Source organism: Ceratotherium simum, unplaced genomic scaffold, assembly GCF_057802395.1.
Source record: "Ceratotherium simum simum isolate JZ-2026a unplaced genomic scaffold, ASM5780239v1 HiC_scaffold_44, whole genome shotgun sequence".
In the NCBI taxonomy this organism is placed as follows: Eukaryota; Metazoa; Chordata; class Mammalia; order Perissodactyla; family Rhinocerotidae; genus Ceratotherium; species Ceratotherium simum.
In genome coordinates this window covers 1,063,686-1,082,163 of record NW_028261260.1, presented here as the reverse complement: position 1 = coordinate 1,082,163, position 18,478 = coordinate 1,063,686, and the positions used below count along the sequence as shown (strand labels likewise).

General features: G+C 47.9%; 1 long non-coding RNA gene across 2 annotated transcripts in view; it reads left to right on the top strand.

Moving 5' to 3' along the window:
* Positions 1 to 12,594, top strand: part of LOC147911270 (uncharacterized) — a 33,168-nt gene extending 20,574 nt beyond the window's left edge. The window contains exons 2-3 of one of the 2 annotated variants that reach the window (XR_015551336.1): positions 1,067 to 11,544; positions 11,807 to 12,594. This is a non-coding gene — a long non-coding RNA (uncharacterized LOC147911270). Of the gene's footprint in view, positions 1 to 1,066; positions 11,545 to 11,789 lie in introns of both variants that reach the window. The other variant, XR_015551337.1, reaches the window with a different exon arrangement.
* Positions 12,595 to 18,478: the final 5,884 nt, after the last annotated feature.

Below are 18,478 nucleotides of genomic sequence, written 5' to 3'. Positions count from 1 at the left end.
AGGCAGGGGGAGAGGGACAGAGGCAAGGATGAGGAAGGAGAGAGACTGTGATGAAGCAAGTCAGAGAAAGCAGCAATGTAGAGAGGGAGAGAGAAAGCAGATGGAGGATGGTTCTCTGAACTCCCAGCACTCCCATGAGCAGGGCTGAGGACGGACACCCACAGCACTTCTGATCTCAGACTCTAATGTGGAGACTTTTCCAGGGTCTTGTCTAGGGCAAGAGCCCAGAGCTTGAGGCTCTAAGCCAGCAAGAGGAAGGGCCTGGAGGTGGGCTCAGGACCAGGAGCTCCCCCTCGCCTTCCCACACTGCCTGCTCTGTGGAGCTGGACAGGCCTGCGGTCCGCTAGGTCAGGGGCTGGCTCTAACCCCATTCTCCAGGCAGCCCAGAGCTGGGGCCTGTTAGGGCTTGGGCTCTCCCGGCCATGGCCCCCTGGTGCCCCCAGGTGTGGCTTCCTCCCAGATGTGGCCCTCACTGTCATGGCCCCCAGTGGGCTCCCCATGCATTTGCCCTCAAGGACAGGGCTAAATGCCAGCTGGAACATGGGGTCAGTAAGGAAGGTCTCCAAAACTCTCTCCTTGCAGTCAGTTTGGCCTCATAGTGCTTCAGCAGCTTGTCAGTCACTGTTCTGCTTGCAGTTGGCCAGGGTCTGCAGGCTGTACTGCTGGCTGGATACTAGCTCCTGATAGAAATTGAACACGGGCAGCAGGATGGCCAACATGTCTGCTCGGTGAGATGCCCCACAAACCCTCGGTCACCCAGCCCCACCCACGGAGGTCAAGGCCAGGCTCAGACCTCCCACCCAGAGACACCCTTGCCTTTGGGGATGACTCTGGCACCACTGCCCTATCCAGGGCCAGATAGGTGGCCCCAGGCATTGGGACCACATCAGAGTCACAGATCTTTATAGAGATGGGGCTCCGTCTACTCTGACACCTGTGTATTGGAAGGTCGGAGAGGGCTGTTGTGGGTGCTGTGGTGTGCCCCACTGCCTGAAGGGTCTGAAGGGCCACCCAGCTCCGGAGTTTTGGGGGTTCAGCTGAGGCCTCTGTGGTAACTGAATTGCAGCTCCACATCCCCCTCAGCCCTGGCTCCCCCAAGAGGCCTCCCAGAGTGCCCCACCAGTGACAGAAGTGACCCATCCGTGGTCATAAGGTGAATCAGTAGCTGGCCTGGAACCAGCTCTCTTGAGTCCCCCATTCCAGGGCTTCTCCCCACATGACATGCCCTCCCGGGTCATGTCCCCTCAGCTCTCTGTCCCTTTATCTGTGTGTCCCTGTCCTTCCATGCCTCCCCAGGTTCAGCAAGGTGGGTCTGTTGCTGGCCCGCTCTGTCCCAACCTCCTGGATACACAATACCCTGCCTTCCAGCCCCTGAAAGCCCAGCCAATCTCCCCAAACCTGCCCTTCAATACTTGATTGGCAGGGATGAACCCACTGAAACCTCTGCTTATAAACTCCATTAAAAAAGAAAAACGTGCTTCCTTTGCGATAAACTCTTAAGTGGGAGCTCTTACACTACCCAAGGGACAGCACCTTCAATGACGCAACTACAGGAAGTGCAGACCTTTTCCTTCTAGGTAGTCTTCTCATTGTGACCTTGGGGAAAAGCGGGGCTCTCTGACTTAGGAAAGTGAACAATAAAAGGGTCACACTCAGTGTGGGAGAGGCGCGATGCAGGGGTCCTGCTGTGCAGCCCTCGGGGCCATCAGGACGGTGCAGCCAGCTCGGAGAGCAGTGACGCAGGGTGGACGGAGTGGGAGCCTTGACCGTGCTTCTACCTTTTCTTTGTCATTCTACTTTTGGAAACCTGTCCCAAGGAGACGCTCTCTCATATGAACATTTCAGATGCAGAGATGAGTGTTTCTAGTAGTTGCGACAACTGTAAGAGCCAATGATGGGAGATGGCTGCATGGATGAGGGCATGCTCACAGGTACTGGAGCATCATACAGCCATCAAAAAGCATGTGCTAATCTTAAGTAAAAAAAAACACATCAATATTCAAATTCAATATTCATATGTGTGACATTATGTAAATCAAATGGGGGGGGAATCCCAAGATCTGTGTATAGAAAAAAGTTTGAGGAAAACACATCAATGTGTTTACAGTGGTTATCTTTGAGAAGGAGAACTATGGTTGATATAGCTTTTAACATTTTCTGCTTTTCTAGATAGTCAAATTTTCTCAAATGTGTTCATATATATTATTTTTAAAAGGGAAAATAGATAAGAAACTAAAAATATCTCTTCTTCCTAGAAAAACAGCTTTTGCCAACTTGTCTTTCCTCTTCTGCTCCCTCTGAGGGATTATGTGAGTTTTTAAGGGGCTACTGTTACACTCGGGGAGGATGGAAGTGCCGCCAGCCTGGAGGAGTGGGCCTTGGAGAGGGACTTCTCAGGTGGTGGCTGGGGACCTCTGCCAGGGCTGGCTGCTCACCCAGGCCCCAGTGGGCCAGCTGGAGATGCAGGTCTTCGGGCCTTGGTAAAGATGTGGTGCAAACACACGATGGCCTCACTGACAGAGGAAGCACAGTATAAGCTCCGGCCATGGAGTTCCTGCCCCTCAAAGGGCCTCTGCCCCCAAGTCCCAGCAGAGCTGAGGGGCCCAGGGAGAGGGCAGGGGCTGCCACCGTCCGTGGGACTCTAGCAGCAAACACCTTTCTCAAGTGACACCTTATGTGAAAACCTCATCAGCGGGATAGACTATGTAACTTGTGGGGCCCAGTGCAGAGCAAATATGCAGGATCCCTTCTTTAAAAAATGACAAAATTTCAAGATGGTGACAGCAGAGCTCTACACCAAACACAGGCTTTTCTAAACATGGGTCACACTCCCCAGAAGCCGGCAGAGGATGGGAGCTGCTCTCGCTGCCAGCCTTCCTGGCACCCTCAGTGCCCACCTGCTGGGGTGACCCTAAAGGATCTTAGAGGAACTCAGGGCTCTAGAGAATTCAGAGGAAATGCCACTGATGGTGTGAAAAGAGCTAAGGCTTGAGACCCACTCAGAGCAGGCTCAAATCCGCCTTATGCTGCTTCTCAGCTGTGTGACCTCCAGCAAGATGCCTAACATCTCTTAACTTCAGGTCTTTCCTGGAGAATCTGAAGGTGAAATGAGGTCACCCCTGCAAGTAATGGGACAATTTGAGGGCCTGATGCAGAGAAGGTGCTCAGTAAATGCTAGCTCTCCACAACCCCATTTTGAGGGAAAACAGAAAAGCAAAAACACCCAGATTCTCCCATGCAAGTGCCCTGTCACCACCTAAAGAGCACTGGGGAACATGCCTTCTCACTAGCAGCTTAGCACCAGGCTGGGTAATGGCCCTCTGAGCACCCCTGGCAGCCACATTTGCTGTGGCTCCCCTCCCAGCATCCTCCTCCCCACCCATGCTCCCCAGCCAGCCAGCTCCAGAACACAGCCTGAGTCTCCTCTCCAGGGTGAGCTGTAAGGATGCCAGAGAGACTTCTGCTACTTCCTGCAGCCCCCTCCCCTCCCAACTGTTCCTCCTCTGCCTCTGCTCATAACCCCCATCTCCTACCACCCTGGAGAACTGGGAACTTCCCCAGTGTGTCTGGGGTTTGAGCTGAACGACATAGGGGATGCCATAGGGACTCTGTCGTACACCCCATTTGTGGACAGGAAAACAGGCCCAGAGAGAAAGTGTGAACCCCCCCGGGAGTCAGGGCAGCCCCAGCCTAGGAGCCTGTCCTCATCTCCCTGCCGTGGTCTCTGTCTTTCTCTGCCACATCAGATGCCCCTCCCTGGTCCCATTGTCCACGTGTGCTCTCTGCTCCCTCCTCTGTGATGACCCAGCACTTTGGCTGTTGGAGGCCCCTGGTGTTGTCCTCCTCGGGGATGTGTCACAGGGGGCTGTCCCCTCTCCCAGCAGTGTGTTGCCTGAGGGCAAACCCCCACCCTGGGGTCTCACTCCCTCAGTACAACAAGAGCAGGAGTGGAAGGTGCTCAATGGGTGGAGACATCCCTGAGCTGTGTGGCAGACGTCCAAAGATAGTAGCTTAGGAAATCACAAACACGCCACAGAGCCAGCTCTGCTCCCTTTTCAGGGCACGTGGCTTTGTCCCCTCAAGGCCACTTGCTGAACCGCAGGATGAATGGGCTCTGACAATTGAGCGAATGGAGCACTTTGAAAGCAAAATGGGACAGTTACCCGCTCTCCACTTCTGGGTTACTAAAACTGCCCCGGCCTGTGCTTGAAGAGCGGCTGAAAATATCTAATGGAGAAATATGCATTGCTGATGCAGGCTTTTCTATTTTTTCGATTCTCTGAGACCCTTGGCACATGAAAAAATGGCTGTTCTTGGATCTGAACTCTAAAGAGCTAAGGGACTCACACACAGGCTCATGGAGAGCTCAGAGACACGTGAATGCCCAGTCAGCACCCTTACTGTCCTGATGTCATCACCCTCATGCCAGTCTGCTGTCTTTGCCAGTTCTGGTATCTGCACGTGGTATCCTTTTCTCTTTAGGCTGGAGGGATGTGTGTGTGTGTGTGTGTGTGTGTGTGTGTGTGTAAGACTAGTCTGTATGTAAAACTGATGGCGCTCTTCTCAGATACGTCTACAAGACATCTACTCCCCAGGGACAAGAGCAAAAACCAGATGCCGTCAGGTCAGGCACTCTGCTCCCTGCATAGGCAACACTGGCAGTCTGGGAATCTGATTTAAGGATTGGGCCAGGTTGGCAAAGCTCTGGAAAGCTGTGAGCCTGGGGACCCTGCAGAAGCCTTGGACCATGGCCCAACCCTGCTACAAACCAGTGTCAGGATGGCGGCAGGAGCCCCAGCCCCACTGAGATTGCAGAGGCCTCCTTTCCCTTATCCTGCAGGTCCCTTCTGGGGATGCATTTGCTTTGGATCTGGGTTTGCTTGGCTGACATCAGGGCCTGCTCAGCTGACCCTTGTCAACGATGTCCATGGAGAGTTTGGAATTTGGCTTACACCCCAACTCGCCAGCTAGAGTCCAGCTCTGTCTGCCCAACTGGGTCAATGCCTGGTGTCTCAGCTGAGCCCTGCCCACTTTCCACCCCACAGTCTGACCTTCTTGGCCCATCAGAGGCAAACCCTCATTTGTCACACTCCTTAGCAGCACTGCTCATCGGCTCCTGCCACACCCCAGTCCCCTCTCTGGAGACAGTGTCTTTAATCCAGAATGCATTTAGTCAGTGCAGTCATTGGTGGAGGAATTAGTCCTGGGTTTTCTCTCTTTTGTTAGCAAAGTTTTGCTAAAGATCTCTGTACTTCTTGCTTTTCCAACATCTGCCACACAACTCAGTTCTCTCTCCTTCATTCTCCATTCCCTCTGGCCTCTTCCAAGCCTAAGAGATGCCCATCTCTGTCTCCCTTTGTGCCAATCCTGTCAGCATGTCCTGATGGAGTCTCTGTGGTGGGCACCATGCTGGGCATGGGTGAGACACAGCCAGAGGTGGATAAGTCAGATCCCTTCCCTGGAGGAGCTTCCAGCCTAAGAAGAGGGTCAGATACCCACAGAGGTAACTTATACTCCAACAAGGTGCACACCTCCTGCAGTGGGAGGGTCTCACCATGGAAGCCACAAGCGCTACCCAGAGGTTTTGCAGGACAAATAGGAGCCCAACTGCGCTGGCCCCGTGGTGTAGCAGTTAAGTGCACGAGCTCCGCTGCTGGCGGCCCGGGTTCGGATCCCGGGCCTGCACCGATGCACCTCATGTCAGGCCATGTTGTGGTGTCATCCCATATAAAAGTGGAGGAACATGGGCACAGATGTTAACCCAGGGCCAGTCTTCCTCAGCAAAAAGAGGAGGATTGGCATGGATTTTAGCTCAGGGCTTATCTTCCTCACAAAGAAAAAAAGGAGCCCAGCAAGTGTGTTATAGAATGGAAGGAATTGGAGCAGAGGGGATGGTGTGAACAAAGATGCAGAGTACGACAGGGTGTTGAGTGCAGGGCAGCAGGGTTGGGGATGGCAGGAGGAACATGGGAAACAGGACTCAAGGCACAGAGTGGGCCCTGCAGAGGGGCTGACTGGGGAGGGGTCAAGGCGGCCCTCTCCATGTCAAAGTTGGTTTGCAAACCTGATTCCATGGCTACAGTTTTACCTTAAACCCTGAACTAAAGATCTCTGCAGTTTCTTGCAGAGTCAGGCTTGCAGGATTCTGAGTGCTACCAAGTCAGGAAAATATCACCACCATCTCTAAACTCCTACCCTGCCCTTTAGAGCTGCCTGAGCCATCCCAACTTACTTCCAATCATAAATGGGAGAAAAATAGCTATTAAAACAATGAAATGGTGCCAAACTGAAGATTCTAGAGGAGGGGAGGATTCTTCTCAGAGGAGGATGCTCCCTTTGTTTTAGATGGTCCTTGGAGCTTTTTGGTTACAAAAGATAAGGCCCAAGAGGGCTGTTTAGATGGAAAAGAAGAGACTAAGCAGAGCTGGATAGTTTTGCTTAATAAATTTTGTGCAGACTTTTGTTTGGGTATGCTCTCCCGTTACCTCTAGGGAGACATGGCTGTGGGTGGGGGCTCCAGGGATGGAGAGTATACATGGAGTAGAGACAGGGCCAATGTCCTTGATGTGTGACCTGTCCACAGCCCGCTTAGAAGGGCCTAATGCCTGGTTTCAGGCTCTGTTGTTGTTGCCTTGAAATTCTTAAGAGCCTTGCATTTTCATTTTGCACTGGACCCAGCAAAGTATTTAGCTGGTCCTGAAGAAAGTGTATACAAGGGTATATTGGTAAAGGATTAATGACCAGCTCTCTGAAAAAAAAACTCTGACTGGTAGCACTGGCTGATTTCCATGGTGTAAACATTCCAACCTTGGCCCATTTTAAGCTACCAAAGGGCGAATAACAAGCTTGAAAGAGTCTTGAAAATTTCACAACAAACTTGCAAATTGGTATAAGCCAGCTCCAACACATCACTGGACGGGGGAGAGGGTCTTGGCAGATAAAGAGATTATGAACACCCCCACCACCAACAAAATGGTGTTGGAAGCATGTGGAGAGAGGCCAGTGTGAGGAGAGGAGGTCAGCAAGAAATCCGTGTAGCAGGAAAGGCTGAGTGACAGAAGGGCAAGGATGTCTTCTATTCACCTTTAAGCCATTTTCTGTTTCAGTACTGCAAACCCCTTCTACTGTATCTAAGCCTTTCAGAAAGTCTGGTCTATACTTGGCTGGTGTCAGGGGCTTGGGGACTGAAAGAGGAGCCAGTTGGGTGTCATTAGGTCTTTCCTGGATACTCTGGTTGTCCTCCTGGGACAGGGCAGGACTGTACTTCCCAAGCCCCTGAAGTTGAGTGTGTTCAAGTGACTCACTTTGTCCAATGAAATGTGAGCAGTGCTGTCAGGCACCATTTGCCACATTGCTTCCCCTGCCATGGGACTGGTGAATTTCCTGATTGTGGGAGACCCATCAGCCTGTGACCCTGACTCTGAGTGAGAATGTTGTGGAGCGGAACCCACAATGGACACACAGTGTGAGAGAAAAAGCAATCTTTGTTGTTTTAAGCCACTGAGACTTGGGGGCTGTTTGTAATTGCAGCAGAATCTAGCTCCACCTGATGGACACAAGGAGTGCCCATACGGGGGTAAGGAGCAGTCAAGACTGAGTGAAGACAGCCACTGTGAGAAGTGATACAAGAAGCCAGGAGAGCAGAATTGGAAGCCAGACGTGGCCATGAAAATGGAAGACCCTGAAAATCCTCAGGAATAAGTGGGATGGGGCTTGAGGAGTTTTTCTGGCTATCAGGTGGACCATGAGAGCTTGAGGCCATCCAGGTGACACAGTGGTTCCCGAACATGCACCTTTTATCTGGCTCGTCTCCCCAGCAAGGAAGGAATAAGTTGTGGGGCAGGCACAGGCCAAGGATCTGCAGCCAGGAGACCCAAGGTTAAGCCTGGATTCTAGCACTGGAAGTGACCTTGGAGTGACCTTGGATAAGTCCTCCCTCTTCTGTGGACCTCTGAGTTCTCAGATCCCTCCCAGCTCTGACTTTCTAAGACACTCTATCTTTGTCACGGGCGTCACTCATCACTTACTTGGCTTCTCAGTGCCTCCTGCCTACCTGATGGCCTACTTCCTGGGAAATGGGCTCTGTTTCACCCTCCTAAAGCCCCTCCAGAGCACACAGGTGCCCTCTGCCCTGCAGGATGTGGATGTGTGTGTGTGAGTGAGAGTGAGTGAGAGTGAGAGAGAGTGAGAGACAGTGAGAGAGAGAGACTACAGCCAGAAGGCTTTACCAAGCTGATCTTTCAGTCTTCTTAAAGAAATCCTTTGCCCTGGAGAGTAATGCACTCAGTTGAAAACGTTGCTCCAAATTCCCACCAAACAGGCCTCTGCTGCCACACTGACAAACACACACACACACACACACACTTTCACTCAAAACTGACCAGTTTTGTGCTCCCCAGCACCAGAGAGGGCCCTGCCTTTTGCACCCACCCCTTCTCTGGCCTACCAACCCCTGAAACCTTTCAAGGCCATATGCGACATGAACCCACACCTTCTTTGGCCATAAAATGACTCATTTTCTAGCTGGGTTCACACCACAAACTCTATTATGGCACCAATCACACTCTACCCCAATCAGACCTTAAGGGTAGAATCTTCCATCTCTTTACTGCCTGCCACAGAGCCTGATGCCCATTCATTCATCAAGCCCTTACAGAGTACCTACTATGTGTGAGGCAGAAGGGACAGAGTGATAAAGGACACCCCTGCTTTCAAGGAGGTCTCACCAGGCCGGGTTGGGGACAGACACCCAAGGACCTGGCTCTGACATGGCATGCTGAGGGTGGGAAAGCCGTGGGAGCAGGGGGCAAGGAGAACATTCTGGGATGAGAGTCCCCAGGAGGAGGCATTCGAGCTTGGTAGGATCCCACCAGGCAGGGAAGCGTGGGGGTGGCAGGGGCACTCAAACAGAAGCCCCAGCATGTGCAAAGGCCAAGATGTGCACAGCTCATGACCAGGGAGCACTGGCTGGATCCCCAAGTGATGGGGGAAGAGGAGCCTGGGGAAGAGGATGAGGCAGTGGTCAGCTGATCTTAGGCAGTTAGTGAATGAGTGAGTGAGTGAATGAATGACACCCGACACCCTCGATCATGAAGCCACTAACCTGGTGCTGGTCCCTAGACCTATTCCCTGGTCCCTAACAACGACTCAGCTTGGTTTCAGGGATATGTGTAGGGCTAGGATAGATCTCAGAATGAACCAGATGGTTTAGACTCGGGACAAGCCCCCATCCCAGGAGCGACATGAGAAGAGGCTATGAGTAGAGTGGCAAGACTAGCAAGTAGACAAGGAGACGTGGGTTCTAGTCCTGGCTGTGCCACCTCCCAGCTGTGTGAGCTTGGGCAGGTGACTTGAGTTCTCTTAGCCCCCTTCCTCGTTCAATCCTATGATTATAGCTATGGGGACTGACTAAGGAAGCATGTCTGACAGTGCCTGGTGCAGGGTAGAGGAGGTGTGTGGAATCTGAAACTTTTGTTCAACCTCAAGTTCCGAGCTGACATGACCATCAGTTCAGAGCTTGGCAGCGGCACCATAAGGTGGAATTGGCAACTTCAGATCTTTGAACATTCCAGGCAGAGCTGGCTTCAAAGTCATGTGATGGGGTCCTATGCTCAGAGGGCCCCGTGCTTGGGGCTTCAAGTTCCGCAGTTGTAACCTTGTAGTTCTTAACCATTTCTCTTTTATTTGTTTTCATGAGTAACATCTGATGGAACAATGGAGCACACCCCAGGGGCTTGGAGCCTCAGCCCCCATGTGTTCCTGCCTCCTGCTGCCTCACTGGGATGGTCTCTCAGCTGCTTGCTCCACACACGTTGGCACCCCAGAACCCATGACCTCCTCTACCTTCTCTCTGGGAGCAAATGGGTCTAGTCAGCAAGGAAAACTCACATCCCTCCGTGAGTCACCCTCAACCCTCTTCAGGAGCCTCGGTGTAGGTGCAGTAAGAGTGGGTGCAGTGCAATCCCGATGGTGTCTCAGGGCAGGGTGAGGGACAATGCCTGGGCACTAGGTGGGTGACTCAGCAGGGACATCTTGCCCACCCCTCATCTAGGTACCAAGTGTATCATGGCACAGAGGTTAGAGGAGGTTGGAGGTTGAAATTGGGGGGTCGCCTGTCTGCCATGGGTGGGTTGGTGGGCTGTGAGAAGGGGAGGTCGACTTCCCCGACTCCACCCAAGGCCTTGCATTTTTCCCTTGCCTCAGGCCCTACAAATCATGCAGCCGACCCTCGTTAGAATCTATGTTTCCATTTTCCCGTCCTCAGCTCAGAGTCCACGGTCCTCGTGTGACGTGGCCAAATGGCTCTGAGCATCTGGTGAACATGCTTGGATCTCTGGGGGACAAGAAGGCAGTGTCCTTCTTGAGGGGGGAGAGGCAATCAGATCATTCGGTGCTGGGGTAGACAGCTGGTGAGGGGCGTCTAAGGGGCTGAGCCAGCGCCTCCCAAGCTTTAATGTAAATGGAAATCGACTGGGATGTTGTGAAAGTGCAGATTCTGATTCCGGAGGTCTGGGCAGGGCCTGAGATTCTGCATTTCTAACATGCTCTTGCTTCATGGACCACATTTTGAGTAGTGAAGTTCTAGAAGGCTTAACTTAGCAACAGCATGGCCTCCAGACCAATGAGCCTGGAGCCGCTGAGCCCCTGTAGGAGCTCTTATGACAGGCAGAGAACGACTGCTTGGAAGTGAGCCAGGAGCCCACACTATGATGACCTACCAGGGACTCTGTGTCCCCGGACTCTTCAGCTGATAATGTGGGGATGCTTACTCAATGTGGTCATCAGCAGAGTAAATAAAAACTCGCCCATAAATAACCTCACTCAATCCTCACACCCTTGTCAGGCAAGTATAAAAAGGCTGTTTTATAGATGAAGGAGGGCCGGCCCTGTGGCTTGGTGGTTAAGTGCGTGCGCTGCAATGCTGGCGGCCCGGGTTCGGATCCCGGGTGCGCATCGAGGCACCACTTCTCCGTCCATCCTGAGGCCGAGTCCCACATACAGCAACTAGAAAGATGTGCAGCTATGACATGCAACTATCTGCTGGGGCTTTGGGGGGAAAAAATAAAATAAATAAAAAAAAAATCTTTATAGATGAAGGAATGGACGCATAGAGGATGGGGGGGGCGCACTCCAAGTTGCAACTGTCAAGTTGCAACTGTCAAGTGGCAGATCTGAACTCAGATCTGACTAAGGCCCTTCCCACTCTACCAGCATCACTAAATTTACTTTTGGAGACTGGCTTAGCTGTGGCTGGAAGCTGGTCCCCGCTGCCGGTCATGTGCCCCCTCCTGATCCTGCTGAAGCCTGGAGTGTGGGGTGTTGGGCCTGTGCCCTGGGCACCCCGGCCACCCTCTTCTGCACCTCTCGTCAGCAGTCACCTCTGCCTTCAGCCACTCGATATTGATCTCCCCATTCTCGATCTGCTGCCGTAGCTGCTTGGCCACTGTCTTCTCGTCTCCACGATCTGCAGCAGGTGCAGGTACTTCTGCATCAGTGCTTCGTGCTCCCTGGCCAGGGTCTGGGAGCTGTGGACAGACAGACGTGGTAAGACACTGCCTTCTTGTCCCCCAGAGATCCAAGCAGAAGTGGGGCTCCCCCACTGACTGCAATTAGAAGATCCTGACTCCCAGACATGGTGCACAGGGACTTGACCTGGCTGCTGTGCTGTTACCGACTGCTCTGGCCCCTTCTCCAACTCCTGTCTCACACTCTGACCTCTGGTTCCTCTAACTGATCCTGTTCTCTCCCCTCCCCCTCCAATCCACCCCCCCCCCCAGGCCTTTGTACAGGCTCGCTCTCTTGTTAGGGGTAATGCATCCGGTGACTTTAACTTAGAGTCAATGCTCAAATGGAACAACAAAACCTGGATGACAGCACATCTGTTTAGTACATCGTTCACTGAATATTTTGAACTCACTGTTGAGACCTACCGCCCAGAGAAAGAGATTCCTTTCAAAATATGACTGCTCACTGGTAAGTGTTATGGTTGCCATGGAGAGACTGATGCTGGTGTGTGTCCCCCTCCACACACACACAGAAGTTAGCAAAAGTCTTATGACTCACATAATAGACGTCTCTGAGGAGAGCAGGGCCAAAATCACAAGCAGCTCTGAAATGGCTTGAGGGAGCAAGGAAAGAAGCCAGGCCTGGGTTTTTATCGTGGTTGGAGGTTTTAAAGAAAAAATATTCAATGACACTTGTCAAAAATGGTAAGGCATATTTTATTCAGAACTACTGCAATATGTAGAGACCACAGTGATGGGATTCACAGCTGGGGAGAAATGAGATTGGGCTCGACTTTGAATGCAGCATGGGCAAGTGAGCATTCACGGCCAGGCAGCATGGTGGGGGTCAGGAGATGGAAAATTACTAAGAGAAAAAACAAGTGTTGGGGTTTCTAGCTAACCTGACCTAACAGGATTATTACCGAAGCCAGGCCAGAGTTATCAGACACCACCTGAGGGATGGTGGGGGACGTGGAGGAGCCCAAGCAGATCTCGAGGGTGATCAGATCTACGGGTGTGGGTTCTGCTTAAACTGACTTAGCAAGGTTCTTACTAAAACTGGATTTTTTTTAAATTTTTTGTTTATTGCAGTAACATTGGTTTATAACATTGTAAAAATTTCAGGTGTACATCATTGTACTTCTATTTCTGCATAGATTACATCATGTTCACCACCAAAATACTAATTACAACCCATCACCACACACATGTACCCAATTATCCCTTTCACCCTCCTCCCTCCCCCCTTCCCCTCTGGTAACCACGAATCCAATCTCTGTCCCTATGTGTTTGTTTATTGTTGTTATTATCTACTACTTAATGAAGGAAATCATACGGTATTTGACCTTCTCCCTCTGACTTATTTCACTTTGCATCATGCCCTCAATGTCCATCCATGTTGTCACAAATGGCTGGATTTCATCGTTTCTTATGGCTGAGTAGTATTCCATTGTGTATATATACCACAGCTTTTTTATCCATTCGTCCCTTGATGGGCACTTAGGTTGCTTCCACGTCTTGGCTATCGTGAATAAGGCTGCAATGAACACAGGGGTGCATGTACCTTTGCAAATTGGTGTTTTCAAGTTCTTTGGATAAATACCCAACAGTGGAATAGCTGGATCATATGGTAGTTCTATCGTTGATTTTTTGAGGAATCTCCATACTGTTTTCCATAGTGGCTGCACCAGTTTGCACTCCCACCAGCAGTGTATGAGAGTTCCCTTCTCTCCACATCCTCTCCAACACATGTTGTTTCCTGTCTTGTTAATTATAGCCATTCTGACAGGCGTGAGGTGATATCTCATTGTAGTTTTGATTTGCATTTCCCTGATAGTTAGTGATTTTGAACATCTTTTCATGTGTCTGTTGGCCATCTGTATATCTTCTTTGGAGAAATGTCTGTTCAGGTCTTTTGCCCATTTTTTAATTGGGTTGGTAGTTTTTTTGTTGTTGAGATGCATGAGTTCTTTATATATTTTGGAGATTAAGCCCTTATCAGATGTATGGTTTGCAAATATCTTCTCCCAATTGTTAGGTTGTCTTTTCGTTTTGTTGATGGTTTCCTTTGCTGTGCAGAAGCTTTTTAGTTTGATATAGTCCCATCTGTTTATTTTTTCTATTGTTTCTCTTGCCCGGTCAGATGTGGTGTTTGAAAAGATGTTGCTAAGACTGATGTCGAAGAGCGTACTGCCTATGTTTTCTTCTAGAACTTTCACAGTTTCAGGTCTTACATTCAAGTCTTTAATCCATTTGGAGTTAATTTTTGTGTATGGTGTAAGGTAAGAGTCTACTTTCATTTTTTTGCATATGGCTATCCAGTTTTCCCAACACCATTTGTTGAAGAGACTTTCTTTTCCCCATTGTATGTTCTTGGCTCCTTTGTCAAAGATTAGCTGTCCATAGATGTGTGGGTTTATTTCTGGGCTTTCGATTGTATTCCATTCATCTGTGTGTCTGTTTTTGTGCCAGTACCATGCTGTTTTGGTTACTATAGCTTTGTAGTATATTTTGAAATCAGGGAGTGTGATACCTCCAGCTTTGTTCTTTTTTCTCAGGATTCCTTTAGCTATTCGGGGTCTTTTGTTGTTCCATATAAATTTTAGGATTCTTTGTTCTATTTCTGTGAAAAATGTTGTTGGAACTTTGATAGGGATTGCATTGAATCTATAGATGGCTTTAGGAAGTATGGACATCTTAACTATGTTAATTCTTCCAATCCAAGAGCATGGAATATCTTTCCATTTCTTTGTGTCTTCTTCAATTTCTTTCAGAAATGTTTTATAGTTTTCGGTGTACAGATCTTTCACCTCTTTGGTTAAGTTTATCCCTAGGTATTTTATTCTTTTTGTTGCAATTGTAAATGGGATGGTATTCTTAATTTCTCTTTCTGCTACTTCGTTGTTAGTGTACAGAAATGCAACTGATTTTTGTATGTTGATTTTGTATCCTGCAACTTTACCATATTCGTTTATTACTTCTAAAAGTTTTCTGGTGGATTCTTTAGGGTTTTCTATATATAAAATCATGTCATCTGCAAATAGTGACAGTTTCACTTCTTCCTTTCCAATTTGGATCCCTTTTATTTCTTTCTCTTGCCTGATTGCTCTGGCTAGGACTTCCAATACTATGTTAAATAGAGTGGTGACAGTGGGCATCCTTGTCTGGTTCCTGTTCTTAGAGGGATAGCTTTCAGTTTTTCACCATTGAGGATGATATTAGCTGTGGGTTTCTCATATATGGTCTTTATTATGTTGAGGTACTTTCCTTCTATACCCATTTTATTCAGAGTTTTTATCATAAATGGATGCTGGATCTTGTCAAATGCTTTCTCTGCATCTATTGAGATGATCATGTGATTTTTGTTCTTCATTTTATTAATGTGGTGTATTACGTTGATTGATTTGCGAATGTTAAACCATCCCTGCATACCTGGAATAAATCCCACTTGATCATGGTGTATAATCTTTTTAATGTATTGTTGTATGCGATTTGCTAGTATTTTGTTGAGGATTTTCGCATCGATGTTCATCAGTGATATTGGCCTGTAATTTTCTTTTTTTGTGTTGTCCTTGTCTGGTTTTGGTATCAGGGTAATGTCAGCTTCGTAGAATGAGTTAGGGAGCTTCCCCCCCCCTCAATGTTTTGGAAGAGTTTGAGAAGGATAGGTATTAAGTCTTCTTTGAATGTTTGGTAGAATTCACCAGGGAAGCCGTCTGGTCCTGGACTTTTATTTTTGGGGAGGTTTTTGATTACTGTTTCGATCTCCTTACTGGTGATTGGTCTATTCAAATTCTCTACTTCTTCTTGATCCAGTTTTGGAAGGTTGTATGATTCTAAGAATTTATCCATTTCTTCCAGATTGTCGAATTGGTTGGCATATAGTTTTTCATAGTATTCTCTTATAATCTTTTGTATTTCTGAGGTGTCTGTTGTAACCTCTCCTCTTTCATTTCTGATTTTACTTATTTGTGCCTTCTCTCTTTTTTTTCTTGGTGAGTCTAGCTAAAGGTTTGTCTATTTTGTTGATCTTTTCAAAGAACCAGCTCTTGGTTTTATTAATTTTTCTATTGTTTTTTTGGTCTCTATTTCATTTATTTCTGCTCTGATTTTTATTATTTCCCTTCTTCTACTGATTTTGGGCTTTGTTTGTTCTTCTTTTTCCAGTTCCTTTAGGTGCATTGTTAGATTGTTTATTTGAGATTTTTCTTGTTTGTTGAGATAGGCCTGTATTGCTATAAACTTCCCTCTTAGAACCGCTTTTGCTGTATCCCATAAATTCTGGCATGTCGTATTTTCATTTTCATTTGTCTCCAGGTATTTTTTGATTTCTTCTTTGATTTCTTCATTAACCCAGTCGTTGTTCAGTAGCATTTTGTTTAATCTCCATGTATTTGTGGCTTTTCTGATTTTCTTCCTATAGTTGATTTCTAGTTTCATACCTTTGTGGTCAGAAAAGATGCTTGGTATTATTTCAATCTTCTTAAATTTATGGAGACTTGTTTTGTGGCCTAATATGTGATCAATCCTGGAGAATGTTCCATGTGCATTTGAAAAGAACGTGTATTCTTCGGTTTTTGGATGGAATGCTCTGTATATATCTACTAGGTCCATCTGTTCTAGTGTGTCGTTTAAGGCCAATGTTTCCTTATTGATCTTCTGTTTGGATGATCTATCCGTTGGTGTAAGTGGAGTGTTCAAGTCCCCTACTATTATTGTGTTACTGTCTATTTCTGTTTTTATGTCTGTTAATAATTGCTTTATATATTTAGGTGCACCTACATTGGGTGCGTAGATATTTACAAGTGTTATATCCTCTTGTTGGATTGTTCCCTTGATCATTATGTAATGCCCTTCTTTGTCTCTTTAAGTTTTTGTTTTAAAGTCTATTTTGTCTGATATGAGTACTGCTACCCCAGCTTTCTTTTCATTGCCATTTGCGTGGAGTATCTTTTTCCATCCCTTCACTTTCAGTTTGTGAGTGTCTTTAGGTCTGAAGTGTGTCTCTTGTATGCAGCATATATATGGGTCTTGTTTTTTTATCCAGTCAGCCACCCTATGCCTTTTAATTGGAGCATTTAGTCCATTGACGTTTAAAGTAGCTATTGATAAGTATGTACTTACTGCCATTTTTTAACTTTTTTTTTTTCCTCAGTGTTTTAGTAGTCCTTCTCTGTTCCTTACTTCTTCTATACAGAATTGATGGTCACTTTAGTTTGACCTCTGTCTGAAAGCTGTACTCTTTAACTACCCTCCTCCCTCCTTTTATGTTTTTGATATCATATCTAACCTCTTTTTTGTGCATTTGTATCCATTACGTTCTAATCGTGGAAATAGATAATTTTTCCTATTTGTGGTCTTCTCTTTTCCCCTTAAATCAGTCCCTTTAACATTTCTTGTAACACTGGTTTCTTGGTGACAAACTCCTTTAATTTTTGCTTATCTGGGAAAATTTTGATCTCTCCTTCCATTTTGATCCATATCCTTGCTGGGTTGTGTATTTTTGGCTGTAAGTTTTTTTCTTTTAGCCTTTTAAATATATCATGCCATTCTCTTCTAGCCTGTAAGGTTTCTGCTGAGAAGTCAGCTGATAGCCTTATGGGGTTTCCTTTGTATGTAACTTGACATTCTCTTGCGGCTTTTAGGATTCTCTCTTTATCTTTAATTCTGGACATTTTGATTATGATGTGTCTTGGTGTGGGCCTCTTTGGGTTTATCTTGTTTGGGGCTCTCTGTGCCTCCTGTACCTGGATGTCTGTTTCCTTCCTTAGGTTAGGGAAGTTTTCATCTATTATTTCTTGAAATAGATTCTCTGCCCCCTTGTCTCGCTTCTTCTCCTTCCGGGACACCTATAACACGGATGTTAGTGCGCTTGATGTTGTCCCAGAGGTCCCTTAGACTGTCCTCACTCTTTTTAATTCTTTTCTCTTTTACCTGTTCACCTTGGGTAATTTCTTCTAGTCTTTCTTCCAGCTCACAGATCCGTTCTTCTGTATCCTCTACTCTGCTTTTGAGTCCCTCTAATGAGTTTTTCATTTCCAGTATTGTATTCTTCATTTCTGATTGGTTCTTTTTATATCTTCCATTTCTTTGTTGACATTCTCACTGAGTCCATCTATTCTTCTCTCCCCAGATCAGTGAGCATCCTTAACACTCTTAGTTTGAACTCTCTGTCGGGTAGGTTGCTCATTTCTGTTTCACTAAGTTCCTTTTCTGGGGTTTTGTCCTGTTCCCTTACTTGGAATGTATTCTTTGCCTCTTCATTTTGCCTCTTTCCCTGTGCTTGTGTCTACGTATTAGGTAGGTCAGCTACGTCTCCTGCTCTTGGATAGGTGACCTTATGTAAGTGATGGCTTAGGAGGCTTCCAGTGTGCTTCCCTCAGTTCTCAATGTTCCAGGGTGACCCCTATGTGGGCTACTGTGTATCCTTCTGCTGTGGCTCTGTTTGCTCTCCCTGTAGGCGCCCAGGGAGGCTGAGTTATGCTCCTGGCCAGCTGTTGTAATGCTCAGCTGCTTGTAGTTGTTGTGGGCCCTTCAGTCTCTTTATCAGCTGTGGGGAGCCCCAGCGCAGTTGGCTGCAAGTTCTAATACCACATTTGTGTTGCAGTATTTCTTTTAAGTGAGTAGGCCCCCACCGTGGCAGGTTGTTAGGCTCAGGGCCTTACAATTGCTGTAAGCCTCTAGCCTATTAGGTCTCTTGTCAGCTCTCTGAGGATTGCAGCTGGGTGGGGCTGGCCTCAGGCACAGGAGCACCCAATTGTTTCAGGTTTTGGAAGGTGGAGCAAACCTCCTATGTGGGTCTTTGAGAAGCACAAGTCTTCTGCAGCTGACAAGCCCTGTTACCCACAGGTCCACACACACAGTCAACACAGTCCTGCCCCGTGTGAGCGCCCCGACCTCCCCAAGTGGACCCAGTCTCTCCACGGCAGGAGCCCCACACACTCTGCCACCGCCCCACACTCTCCACCCGCTCC